This window comes from Eulemur rufifrons, chromosome 16 (assembly GCF_041146395.1).
Source record: "Eulemur rufifrons isolate Redbay chromosome 16, OSU_ERuf_1, whole genome shotgun sequence".
NCBI lineage: Eukaryota > Metazoa > Chordata > Mammalia > Primates > Lemuridae > Eulemur > Eulemur rufifrons.
The window spans coordinates 28,217,356-28,236,906 of NC_090998.1; the positions used below are offsets into that span (position 1 = coordinate 28,217,356).

At 43.0% G+C, this 19,551-nt stretch overlaps 1 pseudogene; it reads right to left on the reverse strand.

The window, feature by feature from the left end:
- Nucleotides 1-3,325: 3,325 nt before the first annotated feature.
- On the reverse strand, nucleotides 3,326-4,712 carry LOC138396617 (keratin, type I cytoskeletal 18 pseudogene; annotated as a pseudogene).
- Between the last annotated feature and the right edge of the window lie 14,839 nt (nucleotides 4,713-19,551).

Genomic DNA, 19,551 nt, shown 5'->3' on the forward strand with positions numbered 1-19,551 from the left:
AATAACAATACAATTAAAAAATATATATTTGGAAGACAATATACTATAACAACTATTTATGTAGTATTTTCATTGTATCAGGAATTTAAGTAATCTAGAGATAATTTAAAGTATACACGAGCTGGCCAAGTGCAGTGGCTCATGCCTATAATCCTAGCACTCTGGGAGGCCAAGGCGGGAGGATCACTTGAGGTCAGGAATTCCAGATCAGCCTGAGCAAGAGCAAGACCCCATATCTACTAAAAAAAAAAATAGAAAAATTAGCTGGGCTCTGTGGGGCATGCCTGTAGTCCCAGCTACTGGAGAGGCTGAGGCAGGAATTTGAGGTTGAAGTGAGCTACGATGATGCCACTGCACTCTGCAGGGCGGGAGGAGGGGACAGAGACTCTGTCTCAAAATGAATGAATGAATGAATGAATGAATAAAGTATACAGGAGAATGTGTCTAGGTTGTATGCATATACTATGCCATTTTATGTAAGGGACTCAAGCACTTGCAAATTATGGTATCGTAGGGGGTCCTGGAACCAATCCTCAGCTGATGCCTAGGACTGTAGTTTTTTTTTTTTTTTTTTTTTTTTTTTTGAGACAGTCTCACTCTGTTGCTCAGGCTAGAGTGCCGTGGCGTCAGCCTAGCTCACAGCAACCTCAAACTCCTAGGCTCAAGCAATCCTCCTGCCTCAGCCTTCCCGGTAGCTGGGACTACAGGCATGTGCCACCATGACCAGCTAATTTTTTCTATATATATCTTTAGCTGTCCATATAATTTCTTTCTATTTTTAGTAGAGATGGGGGTCTCACTCTTGCTCAGGCTGGTCTCGAACTCCTGAGCTCAAACAATCCACCCGCCTCGGCCTCCCAGAGTACTAGGATTACAGGCGTGAGCCACCGTGCCCAGCCTAGGACTGTAGTTAATATGTAAATGTTAATATGTAAATGTTTGGGTATGATCACACTAGAAGGCATAATGAATAGTGAGATGCTTGGGCCTTTATGTCATGAGAATAGGATGGATACAAGTACATACAGAACAGTTATGGTATGTTACTGACTCAAATACCATAACCAGACTTTCCCTTCAGCTGATTTTCCAAAATGATGAGTAACTAAATAAAATCATGAGCCGAGTAAAGTACAATCTTTCCTAGATTTACACAGTGGTTGAATCCTAAAAATTTCAGTGTCTAGTAAAACCATGCCAAACTGTTTTGTTAATATGTAAAACAAAGTTAGGTTTAAGCTCATGTAATTATAAACAGATTTTCAACCTTCATGAATGTGTCGAGGGACACTAGAAGTTCACGTGGGCTGAGGAACGGTTTCGCACTGTGAGACTGTTCTACACGTTTTCTGGTGCCCCTGGCTTCCACCTACTAAATCACATTGGTGCCCATGCAAATCCCTCCAATCTCAATCGTTGGCGCAGATGTCCAAATTGTCCTCTAGGGGGCAGTACTAGCACTGTGAAGAGTCACTAAGCTAAAAGCTCTGCTACAGACTAAACCAGCTGTTGCTTGTGGAGACTGCATAGGGCAGCATTATCCCTTTGCCTGGGAGGCTGGCTCTGGGTAGGGATGTGATGGAGACAAAGGAATGTTTTTTCCTCTTGCTAGCCCTATGGGGAAAGCTGGAGTGCTGGGGTTTTTACATTCACAAATAGCTAAGGTTACACTTGACACCTTTCTTGTAGCATAGTAAGTCTTCCTTGATCAATTTGCCTGGCGTGGAAAGCTAGAATCAGAACCCTCCCCTATAAAAATAATGGACGAAATGCAGGGATATCTATCTATATCCATATGTGTGTATATACATATCTGTATATTTTATGTATTGACACACACGTGATTATCATGTCATTGTTGGTATTGTAGAAAAAGTGGAGGCAATCTAAATGTCCTTGAACAGGAAAGTAGATTAAAAAAAAAAAAAAAAAAAACACCAAACAAACTTTTGGCACACCCATAAAATAGAATATCATTGTAGCCATTTAAAAAAAAAGCTGAGCAACATAGTGAGACCCCGTCTCTTTAAAAAAAAAAAAAAAGAAATAGATCAATTCACCAGCCTTGAAGAATGCCCTTAATAGCAACAAACCCATAAATGTGATAGTCAAAGAAATAGGATTGAAGGTATATAAACTAAAATAGTATTAGTGGTTATTCTGGAATCTGAAAACAGCAGGGAGAATTAAGAGTTTTGCAGTAAGATGACCTCCTAAATCATGACTGCAAGTCACAGCCAGCCATGTGAGATATCCAGATTTCAATCTGATACCATTTTATCAGTTTTTATTTTTTTACAGTGGAAACAAATACAATTTATTTCTTCTATTGCATTTAATAATTTCTTTTTCTGTTATGGAAAATTATCTGCAACTTGGAAATAAAGCAAAAGTATGACTATGTGTCTTTTCAAAGTCATACTGGAAGAAGCTCTGGCAAAGATTATCTAATTTCCTGGGGCAATGGTTCTCAAACTTGTTGGCCTGGGGACCCCCACACATTCTAAAAATTATTGAGGACCTTATAGGACTTTTATTTAGGTGGGTTATATCAACCAATATTTATTATATTAGAATTATGACAAAATTTTAAAATATTAGGTATTTAAAAACAGCAATACTAGGCCAGGCACGGTGGCTCATGCCTGTAATCCTAGCACTCTGGGAGGCCTAGGCGGGCAGATTGAGCTCAGGAGTTCACGACCAGCCTGAGCAAGAGCGAGACCCCATCTCTACTAAAAATAGAAAGAAATTATATGGACAGCTAAGGAATATATATAGAGAAAAATTAGCCGGGCATGGTGGCACATGCCTGTAGTCCCAGCTACTCGGGAGGCTGAGGCAGAAGGATTGCCTGAGCCCAGGAGTTTGAGGTTGCTGTGAGCTAGGCTGATGTCATGGCACTCTAGCCTGGGCAACAAAGTGAGACTCTGTCTCAAAAAAAAAAAAAATACTAAACTCATTACATATGAACATAAATAATATGTTTTTTAAAATAACTATATTTTCCAAAAATAAAAACAATTGTTTTTTAGAGACGGTAATGTAGGGATATGGCAGAAAAGGAAGGTTGAGAGAGCCTGAGTGCAGCTATTTTGACTGACACTAGACCCTGGCCACCCGGAACAAGGAGGTCACCAGCAAGTCACCTGCCTGGAACCACCTGAGGGTGGGTGGCTTACTAAGCCGGGTGCCTTACTGTTTGCACTTACCTTTCTCTGACAGCAGTTTATGTTAACCTTTATGGCCTGCCTATGAGAGAATGCTGGTCAAGTACAGCTGTTTCCTCAACAGGGTTTTTTGTTTTTGTTTTTTTTTTTTTTCAATGACCTGTGAACTTTTTATTGGTATAAGGGCACTCTGGTCCTACTGCCTCAATGCCTCAGAACTTTGGTGTCATTGGTCTCAGACACCACTTTGCCGTCCACTATCCTGCGGGTCATGGTCTTTTGGATGGTTTGCATGGAGTTGCTGCTGTCCAGGGCATCACCAAGACTAAAGTCTTCCCCGTCTTCCAGCAGGCAGCGGTAGGTGGCAATCTCAGCCTCCAGCTTGACCTTGATGTTCAGCAGGGCCTCGTACTCCTGGGCCTGGCGCTGCCCCTCCGCCCGGGTCTGTGCCAGCTCCGACTCCAGGTGCAGCAGGACCCCGTTGAGCTGCTCCATCTGCATGGCGTAGCGGGCCTCCACCTCCCTCAGGCTGTTCTCTAAGTTGGCCTTCACATTTCTCATGGAGTCCAGGTCGATCTCCAAGGACTGGACTGTACGTCTCAGCTCCGTGAGTGTCATCTCGGCAGCGTCGACCTCGGCGGACTGTGAGGTGACCACTGTGGTTCTCTCCTCAATCTGCTGGGACCAGTACTTGTCCAGCTCCTCTCGGTTCTTCCGAGCCAGCTCGTCATACTGGGCCCGGATGTCCGCCATGATCTTGCTGAGGTCCTGGGATTTGGGGGCGTCTACTTCCACGGTCAACCCAGAGCTGGCAATCTGGGCTTGTAGGCCTTTTACTTCCTCCTCCTGGTTCTTCTTCATGAAGACCAGCTCCTCCTTGAGAGCCTCGATCTCTGTCTCCAGCTGCAGCCGAGTGATATTGGGTCATCAATGACTTTGCGGAGCCCATGGATGTCGCTCTCCACAGACTGGCGCATGGCCAGCTCTGTCTCATACTTGACTCTAAAGTCATCAGCAGCAAGACGGGCATTGTCAATCTGCAGAACGATGCGGGCATTGTCCACAGAATTTGCAAAGATCTGAGCCCTCAGGTCCTCGATGATTTTGAAGTAATGCGCCCAGTCTCTGACCTGGGGCCCCTTCTTCTCCAGGTGTTCCCGGATTTTGCTTTCCAGCCTCCTATTATCGATCTCCAGGCTCCTCACTCTGTCCAGGTAGGAGGCCAGGCGGTCGTTGAGCTCTTGCATGGTCTCCTTCTCGGTCTGGATGCCCCCTATTCCTGCCAGACCCCCGGCCATCCCCGCGGCCAGGCCCCCGGACCCCCAGCCGCTCCGCATGCTGGTGGAGCGGGACACGGAGATCCGGGAGCCCGAGCCCCCGGCGCCTGCATAGACGCTGGCTGCGCTGCTGACCGGCCAGACGCTACGGCTGGGCGCCTGGACGGAGCCCAGGGACCGGTAGTTGGTGGAGAAGGTGGTGGAGCGAGTGGTGAAACTCATGCTGTCCGCGGAAGAGAGCGAGAGGACGGGACTCAAAGGTCGGTGGGGCAACAGGGTTTTTAAGTATTTAAAAATGTTACCACTGCCCCATAAGCTGTCCCTCTCCTGCTTGGGAGAGGACCCCTACCCTGTGTAGCAGGATCTATTGTCAATCTCTATCTCAATAAAACTTTCCTGTTTCTACTTGGCTTACACTCCCAATTCTCTTCTGCATGAAGCCAAGAACCCACTTGACGAGTTCAGGGGGCCTTCCTACCTTCACAACTCCTGCATCAGTGGGGTCTTCCTCTTTTTCTCCCAGGCCGGAGGGCAGTGGCGTGATCATAGCTCACTGCAGCCTTCAACTCCTGGGCTCAAGCCATCCTCCTGCCTCAGCCTCCCACCTCAGCCTTCTGAGTAGCTGGGACTACAGGCTGGCGCCCCCACACCCAGCTAATGGTGGGGTTTTTGTTTGTTTGTTTGTTTTTGTGACTCTCTTTAATGTCTGGTTTACTAGAAGACAGGTGGATTCTCTAATTTGCTTCTCAGAAGCAGATTGTAATCTGCTGCAATATCACATGTAGGCTCTGGAAAACTCCACTCTACCCTCATGAGAGAATAAGAATGAAAAAGGCAAATAATGTCTTAGTATAAAAATAATTTGACCTTGAAGACCCCTTGAAAAGACTCAGGGCCCTTCCCACCAAAGGTCACCAGATACCATTTTGAGAGCTTCTGTTCTCAAATGTACAATCAATTAGGACCCAGAATCTGTGAAGTTAAATGTTAAATAGATTGATATTTTGCAAATGATTTTTTTTCCAGTACAGATGTAAATGATTTCTGTGTAGTAGAAATGATAACCTTAAAGGTTATAGTTTTCATTTTAATTTAAATTTAGCCAGTTTTGTATCTAATTTAGCAATCATGTGCCAGCCTTCTGTTTTTCCCCAATCTGATACACATTCAGTCTCTCAGATTCTCCTTAGAACCACTTTTTCCATCCAGCTGGTCTTCCTCCTTCATGAGTCAAATAAACCTTTAACCTAAACTCACCTTTGGCACTTTCTCACTTTATGTTTATGTGAGGTCATGTTTTTAAGTATTTGAAAATTATATTTTGTTATTTCTCCACTTTTTATTTATTTATTTTATTTTTTATTTATTTTTTTTTTTTGAGACAGAGTCTCACTCTGTTGCCCAGGCTAGAGTGAGTGCCGTGGCGTCAGCCTAGCTCACAGCAACCTCAAACTCCTGAGCTCAAGCGATCCTCCTGTCTCAGCCTCCCAAATAGCTGGGACTACAGGCATGCACCACCATGCCCGGCTAATTTTTTCTATATATATTTTTAACTGTCCATATAATTTCTTTCTATTTTTAGTAGAGATGGGGTCTCGCTCTTGCTCAGGCTGGTCTCGAACTCCTGAGCTCAAACGATCCGCCCACCTCGGCCTCCCAGAGTGCTAGGATTACAGGCGTGAGCCACCGCACCCGGCCTCCACTTTTTATTTTGAAAAAAAAATTCAAACCTTTAGAAAAGTTGAACGGATACTGCAGTGAAGACCCTTATGCCATTTACCTAGATCAGTCACTGAATCTTTGCCCTAATTCCCCACCCCACCCTCACCATCTATCTATTGTAAGGGCAAATTTAAAAAATGAATTTTCCCAATTGCCAAGAAGGAAAGAAATCTTTCTCTTCTTTCCTTTTTAAAGCATGTCTGTGAGAAAACCTAGTGGTTATGAATCCCTTCTCTAACCTTTTATTATTTATTTATTTATTTTTAAACTTTATTTTTAGAGACAAGGTCTCACTCTGTCGCCCAGGCTGGAGAGTAGTGGTACAATCATAGTTCACTGCAGCCTCCTACTCCTGGGCTCAAGCCATCCTCTTGCCTCAGGGGACTACAGGCACATGCCACCACGCCCAGCTAATTTTTAAATTTTTTGTAGAGACAGGGTCTCGCTATGTTGCCCAGGCTGGTCTCAAACTCCTGGTCTCAAGTGATCCTCCCTCCTTGGCCTCCTAAAGTGCTGAGATTACAGACATGAGCCCCTGCACCCAGCCACTCTAACCTTTACAACAAAAAATATTTTACTTTAGATGCTACGTACAAGGGTATGCTACACGTCCAAATAAAATGATCTCACTCAGAAAATTTATAATTTATACAGTAAGCCACTCTATTATCTAAGAATATGTAGTCTATATTTCAGTTTCCCCAATATGTCCAATAATGTCCTTTATAGCTTTTCTTTCTTTTCAAAAGAAAAGATCCATTCAAGAATTGCACGTTCCTTTCTTAGGAATTGGCTCCTCCCATTGGCTAGGTAAAAACTTATATTTTCAACCTTTCTTCACTCAGAGTTTCTGCTTCTTTTCTGAATGTAAGAAAGAAACAGGGAGATCATAGTGTGATGTACTAGATGCAAATCTTTGTACTTGCAAATTACTCAATTTGACTAAACCTCACTGAATTGGTTAGGATGTTTCTGGTTGCAAGTAACAGAAAATCCAACATAAAAAAAATGACTCAATTAGATTTAACATCTCACTAAACAGTCTATAATCAAAGCAGCTCTTTAGTGGTGTCATCTAAAACCTGGGTTCTTTCCATCTTTCCACTGTGCCATCCTGGACATATTGGTTTGTTCACTCAGGGTGCCAAGGTGACTGCCACAGTTTCATGGTTTCATATGAATGATAATGTTCAGAGGAAGGAAAACAAATATATATATATCTCTGCTTGACTCCTCTTTTTTTTTTTTTTTTTGAGACAGAGTCTCACTCTGTTGCCCAGGCTAGAGTGCCGTGGCATCAGCCTCGCTCACAGCAACCTCAAACTCCTGGGCTCAAGCGATCCTTCTGCCTGAGCCTCCTGAGTAGTTGGGACTACAGGGATGCGCTACCATGCCTGGCTAATTTTTTCTATATATTTTTAGTTGTTCGGTTCATTTCTTTCTATTTTTTTAGTAGAGACGAGGTCTCGCTCTTGCTCAGGCTGGTCTCGAACTCCTGAGCTCAAACAATCTGCCTGCCTCAGCCTCCCAGAGTGCTAGGATTACAGGTGTGAACCACTGCACCTGGCCTGCTTGACTCTTTTTAATAGCAAGCAAAACCTTCCTGGAAGTCCTCCCCGGCAGACTTCATAGTCTAGAATTTCTTTCCATGTCCCTGCACAAACCACTGTCTTGGTTAGCTAGATGACCGCCCATGATTACTCAGGCCAGTTAAGATTTATCTCCTAGTCTGGGCTGGGGTTCAGATTCCCCTGAAGGATTTGTCTGCATGATAAACAAAATCTGGTTTGGGGAAGGTGAACCTACAGTGTTGGCTACACTCACTTTTCTCTCTTATCAGAAGGAGGATGATTGGAGCAACAGTTTGACCCTAACCCTCTAATCCTAAATCTAAAACCCAAACAAACCAAAAAAAAAAAAAAAAAAAAAAGGGAGGAGGATTGACAAATGAGGTAGATCTAAGGGAGAAAAAGAAGGATGATAATATCTACTATGGGAGGTTTCTATGAGCACAAAATGGAATAATGTATAGGAAATCCCCTAAACCAGTACCTGGCATGAAATCTGTGTTGTTTGTTTCGTTCCTTACCATCTTCTTAAGGTTTTCATCTCTTCGTTCAGCCAAAAGATGGCAGCAGTGGGGAAATCTCCAATTTAATATTCTCTGCTAGCAGCTATCTAGCAGAGAATATTAGTTCACCTAGTTCACCACTGCATGTGTATTAGAATTTAGCAGAGTCTGTAAGTGCTCTGAATTTTGATACTACTGCAGGCCAATCTCCATTAGGTCGTGGCTTGCATTTTTAATGTTATAATAACTACTCTTGAAATCACATGAGGTTTCCACACGTATCAATCACTTCAGAAGAAGAAAATATATTGTTATTTGCAATTCTTAGCTAAAAGAGCAATTAAATAGACTGGAAAACATGCTGCTCAACTCACTTGACTCTCTAATTCTTTCTGTTTGAGAGACAAATTAAGAATTTCACAATGTCTATATCAACATATATTAATTAACCACTGATTAATATTTACACCTTCCAATAGAATTTGCTATAATAACTTCAGTTCAGCAAACATTTGTTGAGCACCTGTTATATACCAAGCTTTGTGCTGCCTTTGACGTCTATCGGCTTGGACAGAGACATAAATAGAAATTCCAACAAATATGGTAAGTGCTAAGAATAAAGGTGTGTACATGGTGCCACAGGAGCAATGAGAAGGGTACTAAATCCACCCTGGGAGATTAGGGAAGTTTTTCTAGGGCAGATGATGCCTGAGCTGCTCAGTGAATAAGCTGAGTTTGTAAGAGCCAATAGTTGGCTAAGTAAAGAAAGCTGGGAAGATGTTCCAACAGCCCTGAGCAATAGCGTGAATATGGAGCTTAAAGAGGAAAGTTGGGAGAGTAGGGAGCTGTGAGCAGGGACCACCTGCAGTTAAGTATCACCTGAGAGTAAGGTTTATCATAGGGAGAAGAGAAAGCAGAACTGGGGACTTGGGGAATCCAGTTCATTGAAGGCGTTGCAGGTCAATGGAGGCGTATGAATTTTAATTAATACACAGTGAGCGAGTGCCTAAAAGGTTTTATGCAAAGGAGTAATATGGTAAAAATTTCCACTTTAGGGCTGGGTGCAATGGCTCTTCCCTGTCATACCAGCACTTTGGGAGGCCAAGGCCAGAGAATTTGCTTGAGCCCAGGAGTTTGAGGTTACAGTAAGCTAGGATTGCACCACTGCACTCTAGCCTGGGCGACAGAATGAGACCTGTTTTAAGAAGAAAGAGAGAGAGAAAGAGAGAGAAACTAATAGACATGGAGAAGTTAAAGATGTGAATGAATGCGGATGAGTAATGTGAAGGTCTTGAAAAAAATCTTTCATGTAACCAGGTTTCCTGTTCAACTGGCATGTATAGCTATGACCACTCCTTTGATTTAAAAGCACATAATAGGCCGTGCGCCATGGCTCATGCCTAATCCGAGCACTCTGGGAGGCCAAGGCAGCAGGAATGCTTGAGCTCAAGAGTTTGAGACCAGCCTGAGCAAGAGCAAGACCCCTTCTTTTGCAGATAATATCTGGTTGTTTCACTTTTAGTGGATGCTAAGATTGATCAACAAATTCGCGTGGTGGCAATCTGGTCCCTTTATTGTAAAGTTTCCTATTAATCTTTCACCTAATGATTTAATCATTCATTGGTAATCATTGCTGTAGTCATTTCATTAGGAGTTGCAAAATGTTGATTTTCTGATTCTACATCGATTATCTGGAATTATTCCGTATAGAATTCTTATCTACTGGGGCTATTTGATTTTCAGGAAATACTGTTCGTACTAGAAATACAATATAAAATCTCAGTTCTTTCCCCTTCATTTCTGGAGTAATGAGTTGTTGCACAGCAACCTTTAATTGTATGCATTCATTCTGGCTTTTTTCTTCCTCTTCTTTTAAAAATATATTAAAGCGTTTTACATTTTTTATTTATTTTAATCCATTTAATAAATTTTAATAAATCAACCATAATTAGTTTTGGTGCTCAATTTTATCTTTAATCAAAGAGATCCTCTTCAAGCTGCCTTATGGATTTGTTTGTTTGTTTTCTGATGTGTCTCATTATCAGCCTTCGATAATGTCTTTGCTTTCTGGCACAATGAGCTGTTCCAAGCTCATCTTGTACATTTTCTGCCCTGGACTTGGATTAGGCTTGGTGCTTTTTAGTGTAAATGGTATTGAACTTTAGCTATTCTAATGAGCAGATAGTGGTATTTCATTGTGGCTTTAATTTGCATTTCCTTGATGACTAATGATTTTGAGCATCTTTTCACGTACTGATTGATCATTTGTATATTTTCTTTGGTGAAAATGTCTGGTTAAATCTTTCACCCTTTTAAAAAATTGGGCTTAGTTGTAAGAGTTCTTAAATATATTTTGAATACAAGTCCTGTGTCAGATATATGTATTGGAAATATTTCTCTCAGTCTGTGGCTTGCCTTTTAATTTCCGTAATTGTGTCTTTCAAAGAGCAGAAGTTTTACATTTTACATTTTAATAGAGTCCAACTTATTGATTATTTCTTTTATGGTTTCTGCTTTTTTTTTTTTGAGATAGAAGCTTGCAAGATAGAAGCTTGCAATGTTGCCCAGGCTGGTCTTGAACTCCTGGGCTCAAGTGATCCTCTCGCTTTAGCCTCCCAAGTAGCTGGGACCATAGGTGTGGGCCACTGTGTTTGTCTGCAGTTTCTGCTTTTTTATGTCCTAAGATATCTTTACCGTAAGGCTGTAAAAATTTGTTTCCCTATGTTTTCTATAAGTTGTATGGTTTTAGTTAATATCTTTATGTCTATGATCCACTTTGAGTTAATTTTGTGTGTGGTGTGCAGTAAGAATTTGGGTTTATTTTTTCTTATATAGATATGTAGTTGTTCCTGTGCCATTTGTTGAAAAGATTGGATTGTTGATTTTAATAATGCATGTTGATTCTTCACTACCTTGGAAAATAATGTTATCTGAAAGTTACATGCAGCCCGACAGCATTTGCTTTAACAAACTCTCTGGTGAATAGAATGAGAAAGTGGTGGTTTGCATGAGTAACTTTGCATTTCTGAATTGTTTTGCAATGCCTCCGTTCATATTCATAATTGACGTCATGGGGTTAGTAATACATACGGCAGGTAACTCAGATAAAGAGTGAAGTCCTGGTCACAGCTGTTAAAAGTGTAGACAGTTACAAGACAGTTCTGTTATTGATGACATTTATTATCAGCTCTCTTGTTCTGGAGGTATACTGATCACCAGATAGTGTCCACTCTTTGCCAGAGGAATATTAGACTCTGAAAACCTAACTGGTAAGAAGCAAGGAAGCATGTGTAGGATGCTCCAGCTGGCTTTCTCTGTGCTGGAGGAAGGGTAGCTCTGGATGCAGCCCTTGCCCTACATGGAAAGGTGGGAACACTCCCTGAGAGGCAGGGGTGCTGGTTTCCAGGAGCTGTCATGGTCATGTGTTAGTGGTTATGCCTCTTTAGAAGTCTGCTGGAAGAGTCTCCTCACTGAAACTTTCCCTTTAGACTGTCAGGCCCTTGAAGACAGGGACCATGTCGTGCACACCTTTAATCCCTACATGGGACTCACATTTCTCCTCAGGTCAGGGAATGCTCAAGCTCTGGTAAGCTGTAGCCTTGGCCAGTAGTTATTTTTTCTCCCACAATTATGCAGGGAAAAACCAGTGAATTCCACGAGGACAGAGATTACATCTGTTTGGCCTGCTGTTGTGTCCCCAGCACTAAGACCAGTGCTTGGCACCTAATGGATGCCCAATTTGTTAAAGGACTGATTTTCCCTCCTTCAACACCTGAGTGCCATAGCTTTGCTCTAGCCCTGCACAGTGTCCATGTCAATGACAAATCAATATGACTGGCTTAGGACCTCTAACATCTCACATGGGCAGGATCTGGAGTTGGTCTGCTTAACTGAGCCCAGGGTGAAGTTCAAAGGCACAGCTGTCCATCTTCTCCCTTCCTCACTCCACATTTTGTGTGGCCAGTTTGATTGAATGAGATCCTTCTTAAGTGCCTACTAGGATTTGAGTCCCACCATGAACCTAGCCCATCAGGTGATGGACAGATTCCCTGCATGGCTCCTGTTAGGCTTCTGTTTTCTTCCCAGTGGAGTTGGCCTCAGCTCCTAGAAGCCCCAGCTTAGTCCTGTGTGCTGAATCACAATGGTACCATGATTTTGACAGGAAGTTTTGCCAGTATCCATAGACTCTCATACTCAGGTTCCTGTCTAGCAGAATAGATTACTTAACTTTGGAATTTTAAAATTTAAGATACTCTCTCCATTTTGGGCATTGGTTCTATTGTCAGTATGTTTTCTTAGTCACAGCTTGTTTGTTCCTGGGGCTGACTTTCATCTCTCTGCCAGTTCACTGTTGAATTCCCAGCAGATCTTGAGGCCACAGCTGTTGTATGGCCACGAGAAAGACTCTCTGCTTGGCACAGCACAAGGACTTCCAGTGACGAGCAGCAAAAAGATAGCCAGGCTCTGTCGCTTCAGTTCACCCTTATTTGGAATGAGAATGTGTCTTGACTCTTCCTTTCTAAACTGCGAAACTAACATGATATTTTTAAAAATTATGGTGTTCCTATGGTTTCATTCCCTTAGGTAATATTTTATTTAGAGTGGATACATGATCCAGTTCTGGCAAGTGAGATGAAGTAGAGCTGACTTGAGAGGGATTCCTTTCCTGGAAAACACACAGAGGAACCAGAGGAGAAAGCACTTTCCTCCTCTCCCTTTTTGACCAGCCTGAGTGGGGGGCACACCTAGAGCGGCTAGAGCAGCCCCCGTGCACCTCTGAGATGGCACACGTGAGGACCCCGGTAGGCCAAGCACAGCAGAATGGGAAGAGAGCGGAATCCCTGATGGCATCGTTTTGCAGCTGAACCGATGCCAGCAACAATCCACCTGTGAACTTGTTTTGTGAGCAAAATTACCTATTATTTGTTTAAGCCTTAAGTGTAGTTTTCTTTTACTTGCAAAAGCATGCATTCCTACCTTGTAGCTAATTTTTTCCTTTTAGCACATCAGTGTGGTCTTATTTGTAGGCATTATCTCATCCGACACTTATTCTGACCTCACATGCCCAACCCTCTGTTGGAATTTTATTTTTACTTATGTTCTAGCTTTGAGCTGTATACTTTCCCCTGCCTACCACTGGATGTCCATTTGCCCTTTTCTCTAAAGGGTTGGGAGTCTACTCCAACATAAATATTATATTTAAAAAATGTAGGGGCTGGGCGAGGTGGCTCATGCCTGTAAGTAATCCAAATACTTTGGGAGGCTGAAGAGGTGGGGATTGCTTGAAGCCAGGAGTTCAAGACCAACCTGGGCAACATAGTAAGACCCTGTCTTTACAGAAAATAAAATAATTATCTGGGCATGGTGGCGCATGCCTATAGTCCTAGGTACTTTGGGAGGCTGAGGCAAGAGTATCACTTGAGCCCAGGAGTTCGAGGCAGCAGTGAGCTATGATGCTACCACCGCACTCCAGCCTGGGCTACAAAGCAAGACCCTGTCTCTAAAAAATATATATATGTGTGTGTATGTATGTGTGTGTGAGTGTGTGTATATGAAACAACAATATATGGAGGACCTACCATGTTTCAGGCACCACACCAAGTACATTATAGACATGACCTTATTAAATCTTCACAACAGCCTGATGTGGTAGATATTAGCCTCCTCCACGGCCCCCTCCCTTCCTTAAAAGAGGAAATTCAAGCCTAGGGATGCTAGAGAACTTGCCCAAAGCCTCTCAAGCTAGCAACTGGTAGAGTCAGTTTTTATATCCAGGTCTAATGAATTCCCAAAATGCTCTTGCAATTCAGGAGGCCTGCTTGTATTTGTTAGGATTCTTAATTCCAAAGTAATGCAATCTAGCTAATTTAAGCAGAAAGGAATTTGTCTTAGTCTGTTTTGTGCTGCTATAACAGAATACCACGGACTGGGTAATTTATAAAAAACAAATTTATTCTCTAACAGTTATGGGGGCTGGGAAGTCTAAGATCAAGGTGCCAGCGGTTCAGTCTCTGGCTCCATCATGATGCCTTGTTGCATCCTCCGGAGAAGAGAAATGCTGAGTCCTCACATGGCAGAAGAACAGAAGAGATTGAACCCACTCCTGCCAGCCCTTTTTATAGCAGCATTAATCTATGCATGAGGGCAGAACGCTCATGACCTAAACCCCTCCCATTAAGCCCCACCTACCAACACTGTTGCACTGGGGAGTAAGTTTCAACATGAGTTTTACAGGTGACACAGACAGTCAAATCATAGCATTCTGCCCCTGCCACCCCCCAAATTCATCTCCCTCTCCCACGCAAAATGCATTCTTTCCATCCCAAACATCTTATTCCAGCATCAACTCAAAAGGCCAAAGTCCAGAGTCTCATCTAAATCAGATATGGGTGAGACTCAAGGTATGTTTCATCCTGAAGCAAATTTTCTTCCAGCTGTGAGCCTGTGAAATTAACAAGTTACATGCTTCCAAAATACAATGGTGGGCTGGGCATGGTGGCTCACGCCTGTAATCCCAGCACTCTGGGAGGCCGAGGCAGGATGATCCCTTGAGGTCAGGAGTTGGAGACCAGCCTGAGCAACAACAAGACCCCGTCTCTACTAAAAACAGAAAATATTAGCAGGGTATGGTTGCGTGTGCCTGTAGTCCCAGCTACTTGGGAGGCTGAGGCAGGAGGATCGCTTAAACCCAGGAGTTTGAGGTTGCAGTGAATTATGATGATGCCACTGTACCACTCTAGCTGGGGCAACAGAGCAAGACTCTGTCTAAAAAAAAAAAAAAAATGGTGGGACAGGCATAGGATAGACATTCTCATTTCAAAAGAGAAGAAAAGGATAACAAGTCCCAAGTGAGTCCAAAACCAAACAGGCCAACAACATTGGATATTAAAGTTTGAGAGTAATCTTCCTTGACTTCATGTTCCACCATCTGGACATACTGCGCAGGGGTTGAGCCCTCAAGGCTTCTGGCAGCCCCATCCCCACAGCTTTGCTAAGTGCAGTTCATGCAGCTCTCACGTGTTGGAGTCTTATGCCTGCGGGTCTCCCATGCTGCATGCTTGTGGCTCCTACAGTTCTGGGGTCTTGGGAGCAGCCCTGCCCCCATGGCTCCACTAAGCATTTCCATATTTGGGGCTCTCTGCGGTGGCCCCAACCCCACAGTTTCACTGGGCATTGCTCTAGTGGGAGTTTTCTGTGTAGCTCCACCCTTGCAACAAGTCTGTCCCTGAGCTCCAAGTCTCTTTGAGACATCCTTTGAAATCTAGGTGAAGGAAGCCATGCCTCCACAGCTCTTGCACTTTGCATGCCTGCAGAATTAGCACCAAGTGGACACTGCCAAGTGTTAACAAATATACCTCTCTAGAGCAGTGGTCTGACCTGTACCTGTGCCCATTTGAGCCACAGCTGGCACAGCCAAGGAAAGCTCCACTGGAATGCCAGCAGCAGAAATCCGAGGCTGCCCTGTGCAGCAAACCCTGAGGTCCCATGGGCTCCCTGGGCCAGATAATCATTAAGAAGACCAATTTCGGCCAGGAGCAGTGGCTCACGCCTGTAATCCTAGCACTCTGGGAAGCCGAGGTGGGCAGATCGTTTGAGCTCAGGAGTTCGAGACCAGCCTGAGCAAGAGCAAGACCCCGTCTCTACTAAAAAAATAGAAAGAAATTAGCTGGACATCCAAAAATATATAGAAATGATCAGCCGGGCATGGTGGTGCATGCCTGTAGTCCCAGCTACTCTGGAGGCTGAGGCAGGAGGATTGCTTGAGCCCAGAAGTTTGAGGTTGCTGTGAGCTGGGCTGACGCCACAGCACTCTAGCCCAGGCAACAGAGTGAGACTCTTGTCTCAAAAAAAAAAAGAAGAAGAAGACCAATTTCTGTCTCAGTCTGTTTTGTGCTGCTATAAACCAAATACCTGAGACTGGGTAATTGTAAAGCATAGAAGTTTATTTTCTTACAGTTCTGGGGGCTGGGAAGTCCAAGATTGGGATTTATTTCAGGGTATAGTGTAGCTTACAGAATTTCCAAGAGTGCCAAGGATCAAGCTTGAAGGCTACACAGCTTGAAGAAAAACCCAACCACACCATGACATGACTGTCAACACAAAACCCCACTGCTACTTGTGCACATAAGCACTGGCATATGACACTAGGACCTGGTCAGTAGACCCTCTGCCATGCAGCTCTGGAAGAATGAAATGCCTCTGCCACGGGAGCCAATCAGCCTTTGTGCAGCTGCTTCTGCGTGGGGCTTTTTTCACCCTCTGAGTCTCCCAGACTTGCTTGGAAGAACCTGGGTCGTCTATGTAACTGTGGCTGCACGGGAGTCTAGAAAACAGAGTTCCTAGTGTTCCAGCATCTAGAGTGCAGGAGGGCAAGCCAGGTGGGGATTGGCACTGAATGAGCCAACAGCGGGATCTGCCACAGGCCTCCCTAAGAAAGATCTTTCTTTACAGTAAAGCTGCTTATTTGGTTCTGCCATAAGGAAGAGAGAGCAAATGGATTGTAATTCAGTGGCATCTCTGAAAAACCAGTGGTGCTAGAATGGTTTTGAAGTGGAATTCTGCGAACGACGCCCATGGTGAATGGATGATGGGCTGAGAAGGAGCAAATGGTGGCTCCTCGCCATGGACTAAGGGGTTATTCCTGAAATTTCTTTTAGGTAGCATAGTATATAAGCTTATTAAAATATTCATATGCATCTTTTAAAAAAATAAGATGGTGATCTACTTCAGAGAAATTAAGTGCTTTGGTAATTAATTAATTTATTTTTACCTATTTTAAGTTTACTACTGGAGGAATATGGCCAAGTGAAGCCTGCTTTCTGCTTCTACATGAGTGTATGAAAAGGCCAGCCTGTGGCATATCCCTTCTATGTTGCTGTGATCTTATAAGACATGTTAAATTAAAGGACTTCTTAACTGGTTATGGAAAGTCTTGTTGAACTGAAAGACTAGGGGATGCTTTCTAACTGCTCCCAAACTCCACACCTTAGTCTTGGACACATTTTAATACCTTTTATAAAAAGCCATTAAGTTTCTTCATTGATTATTCTGTGCTGTTAGGTTTTTTTTTTTTTTTCTTTTAAGGTCAATGTTCATTAATTTAGTACCACCAGCTAAGCTGACAGGTTGTCCTCTAGGCTGTCAAGGGCGTTGACAATTGACAAAGATATGGCTTTTGCTGAAAGATTCTGGGAGCTTTTCACCCGCGCTCCCAGGGTACTGACAGCGGAGAATGTCAATCCACTGGTGGGGAGTCTGCGAGTGGCAGACTGAATGTTTCCCGCTGCTGCCAGAAACCAAGCACAGTAGGGGGAAGCCCTCTTTGCATTCAACACCCACCCTGTTCATTCATTTTCAGAGCCTGTTTTTCTTTTGACACCACTTCTCAGAACTTGGACAAGTGTACAAATGAACTGTCTTTCTCTCCTTTGCAGTCCAACCACATGTCTACTGTCTTAAGTCCTCAAACATAGCAGATTCTAGTCCATTTTTTTGCTGTATTAATTATGGTCGCTACACTAGGGGTTATTGAATCCAGTTTTCACAAGTGCATATCTCAAAAGATGAAATATGCCTCTCTTTGTAACATTGCATGCTTTTCATAAAGTTGACTATGAAATTACTTTAAACTAGACGATGCTTTTCTTATTAACATCATTTTATAGGAATTTCATCCTCATAAAAAATTAGTCTTAATATGTAAGTAAAAACACTCAACAGAATGTAGCAAATTATTAGAGAAAACTTTTCAAGGTAAAAGAAACATCAGTAATATAAATTTTAGCATATTTCAGCACAGATATCAGATTCAGTGTTTGCTTTGAACTAAAATCATGTTATTTGAACATTATAGACCTAGTTAGCAGATAATCCTTTTAGAATCTCAGGTCTCTTGCCTTCAGTTGTTTGCTGCAAAGAAGTTTGTTTTTTGCTGTTTGTTCATCGATTTGTTCATTTTGTCAAAGATTTCTGTTTGTGCTGTTCATCTCACTACTTTCAGAATACCTGACAGATAAAACACTGGATTGGTGCCTTTTGTAAGAGTTTCTGCCATTGTTGCTGAGTCTGGAACCTTAGCTCCTGAGCCAGGCCTACTGCTGAAGTTATTCATTGACTGAATGAATTAACCTGCAATCCCTACGTGCTGTGAAAATAATCACTTCCTAAATTTTTAAAAAGATTTCCGTAAGTTTCTATGTCAGCATAGGAGGTTTTATTTAAATAGAAGTAATATGTAGTAATGAACAGTAAACGATGAGTTAAAAGTGAGGAAAAAGAGGACAGCAGATCATTGAGAAGAAACAAACTCAAAGAAGACTGGCTAACAGGAAGTTTTTATTGAATAATTACTAGTTGAGGGCTGGGTTATCCTAGGAGGGGCCAGCAAGCTGTGGATCTTTGGCCAAATCTGGCCCAATGCCTGTTTCTGTATAGTCCATGAACCAAGAGTACTTTTTACATTTTGAAATGATTTTTTTTTTTTTTTGAGACAGAGTCTCGCTTTGTTGCCCGGGCTAGAGTGAGTGCCGTGGCGTCAGTCTAGCTCACAGCAACCTCAAACTCCTGGGCTCAAGGGATCCTCCTGTCTCAGCCTCCCAAGTAGCTGGGACTACAGGCATGCGCCACCATGCCCGGCTAATTTTTTCTATATATATTTTAGTTGGCCAGACTATTTTTTTAATAGAGACGGGGTCTCGCTCTTGCTCAGGCTGGTCTCGAACTCCTGACCTCGAGCCATCCACCCGCCTTGGCCTCCCAGAGTGCTAGGATTTCAGGCGTGAGCCACCTCGCCCGGCCTTAAATGATTTTTTTAAAAAAATCAAAAGAAGATTAACATTTTATGACAAGTGCAAATTGTAAGAAACTCAAATTTCAGTGTCCATAAATAAGGTTTTCTTGGAACAAAGCTGCTCTATTTGTTTAAGTATCGTCTGTGACTGCTTTCACCTCTAACGGCCGGAATTGAGCAGTTGTGACACAGATCATGTTATCTGCACAACCTACAGTGTTTACTATCTGGCCTTTTACAGCAAAAGGTTTCTGAATTTAAAGTTTGATGCTATTCTCTTGCTCACTTTTCCTGTCCTATACCCTTCCTTTTCTATGCACATCTTGAGAAGCCCCGATCTGGGCTCAGAGGTGACATCTGGTTCAAGTGAGGGGTTTGGTTTGTATCTAACTCTGTACAAGAGGCCCAGAAAGAGCAGAGAACTCTATAGAAGACATACCTGGGCTTGGATTCTGGCCCTGCAGGTTGTGTATCTTAACTTCATGAGCATCGATTGTGTCTTCTGTAAAATAGAGATAATAC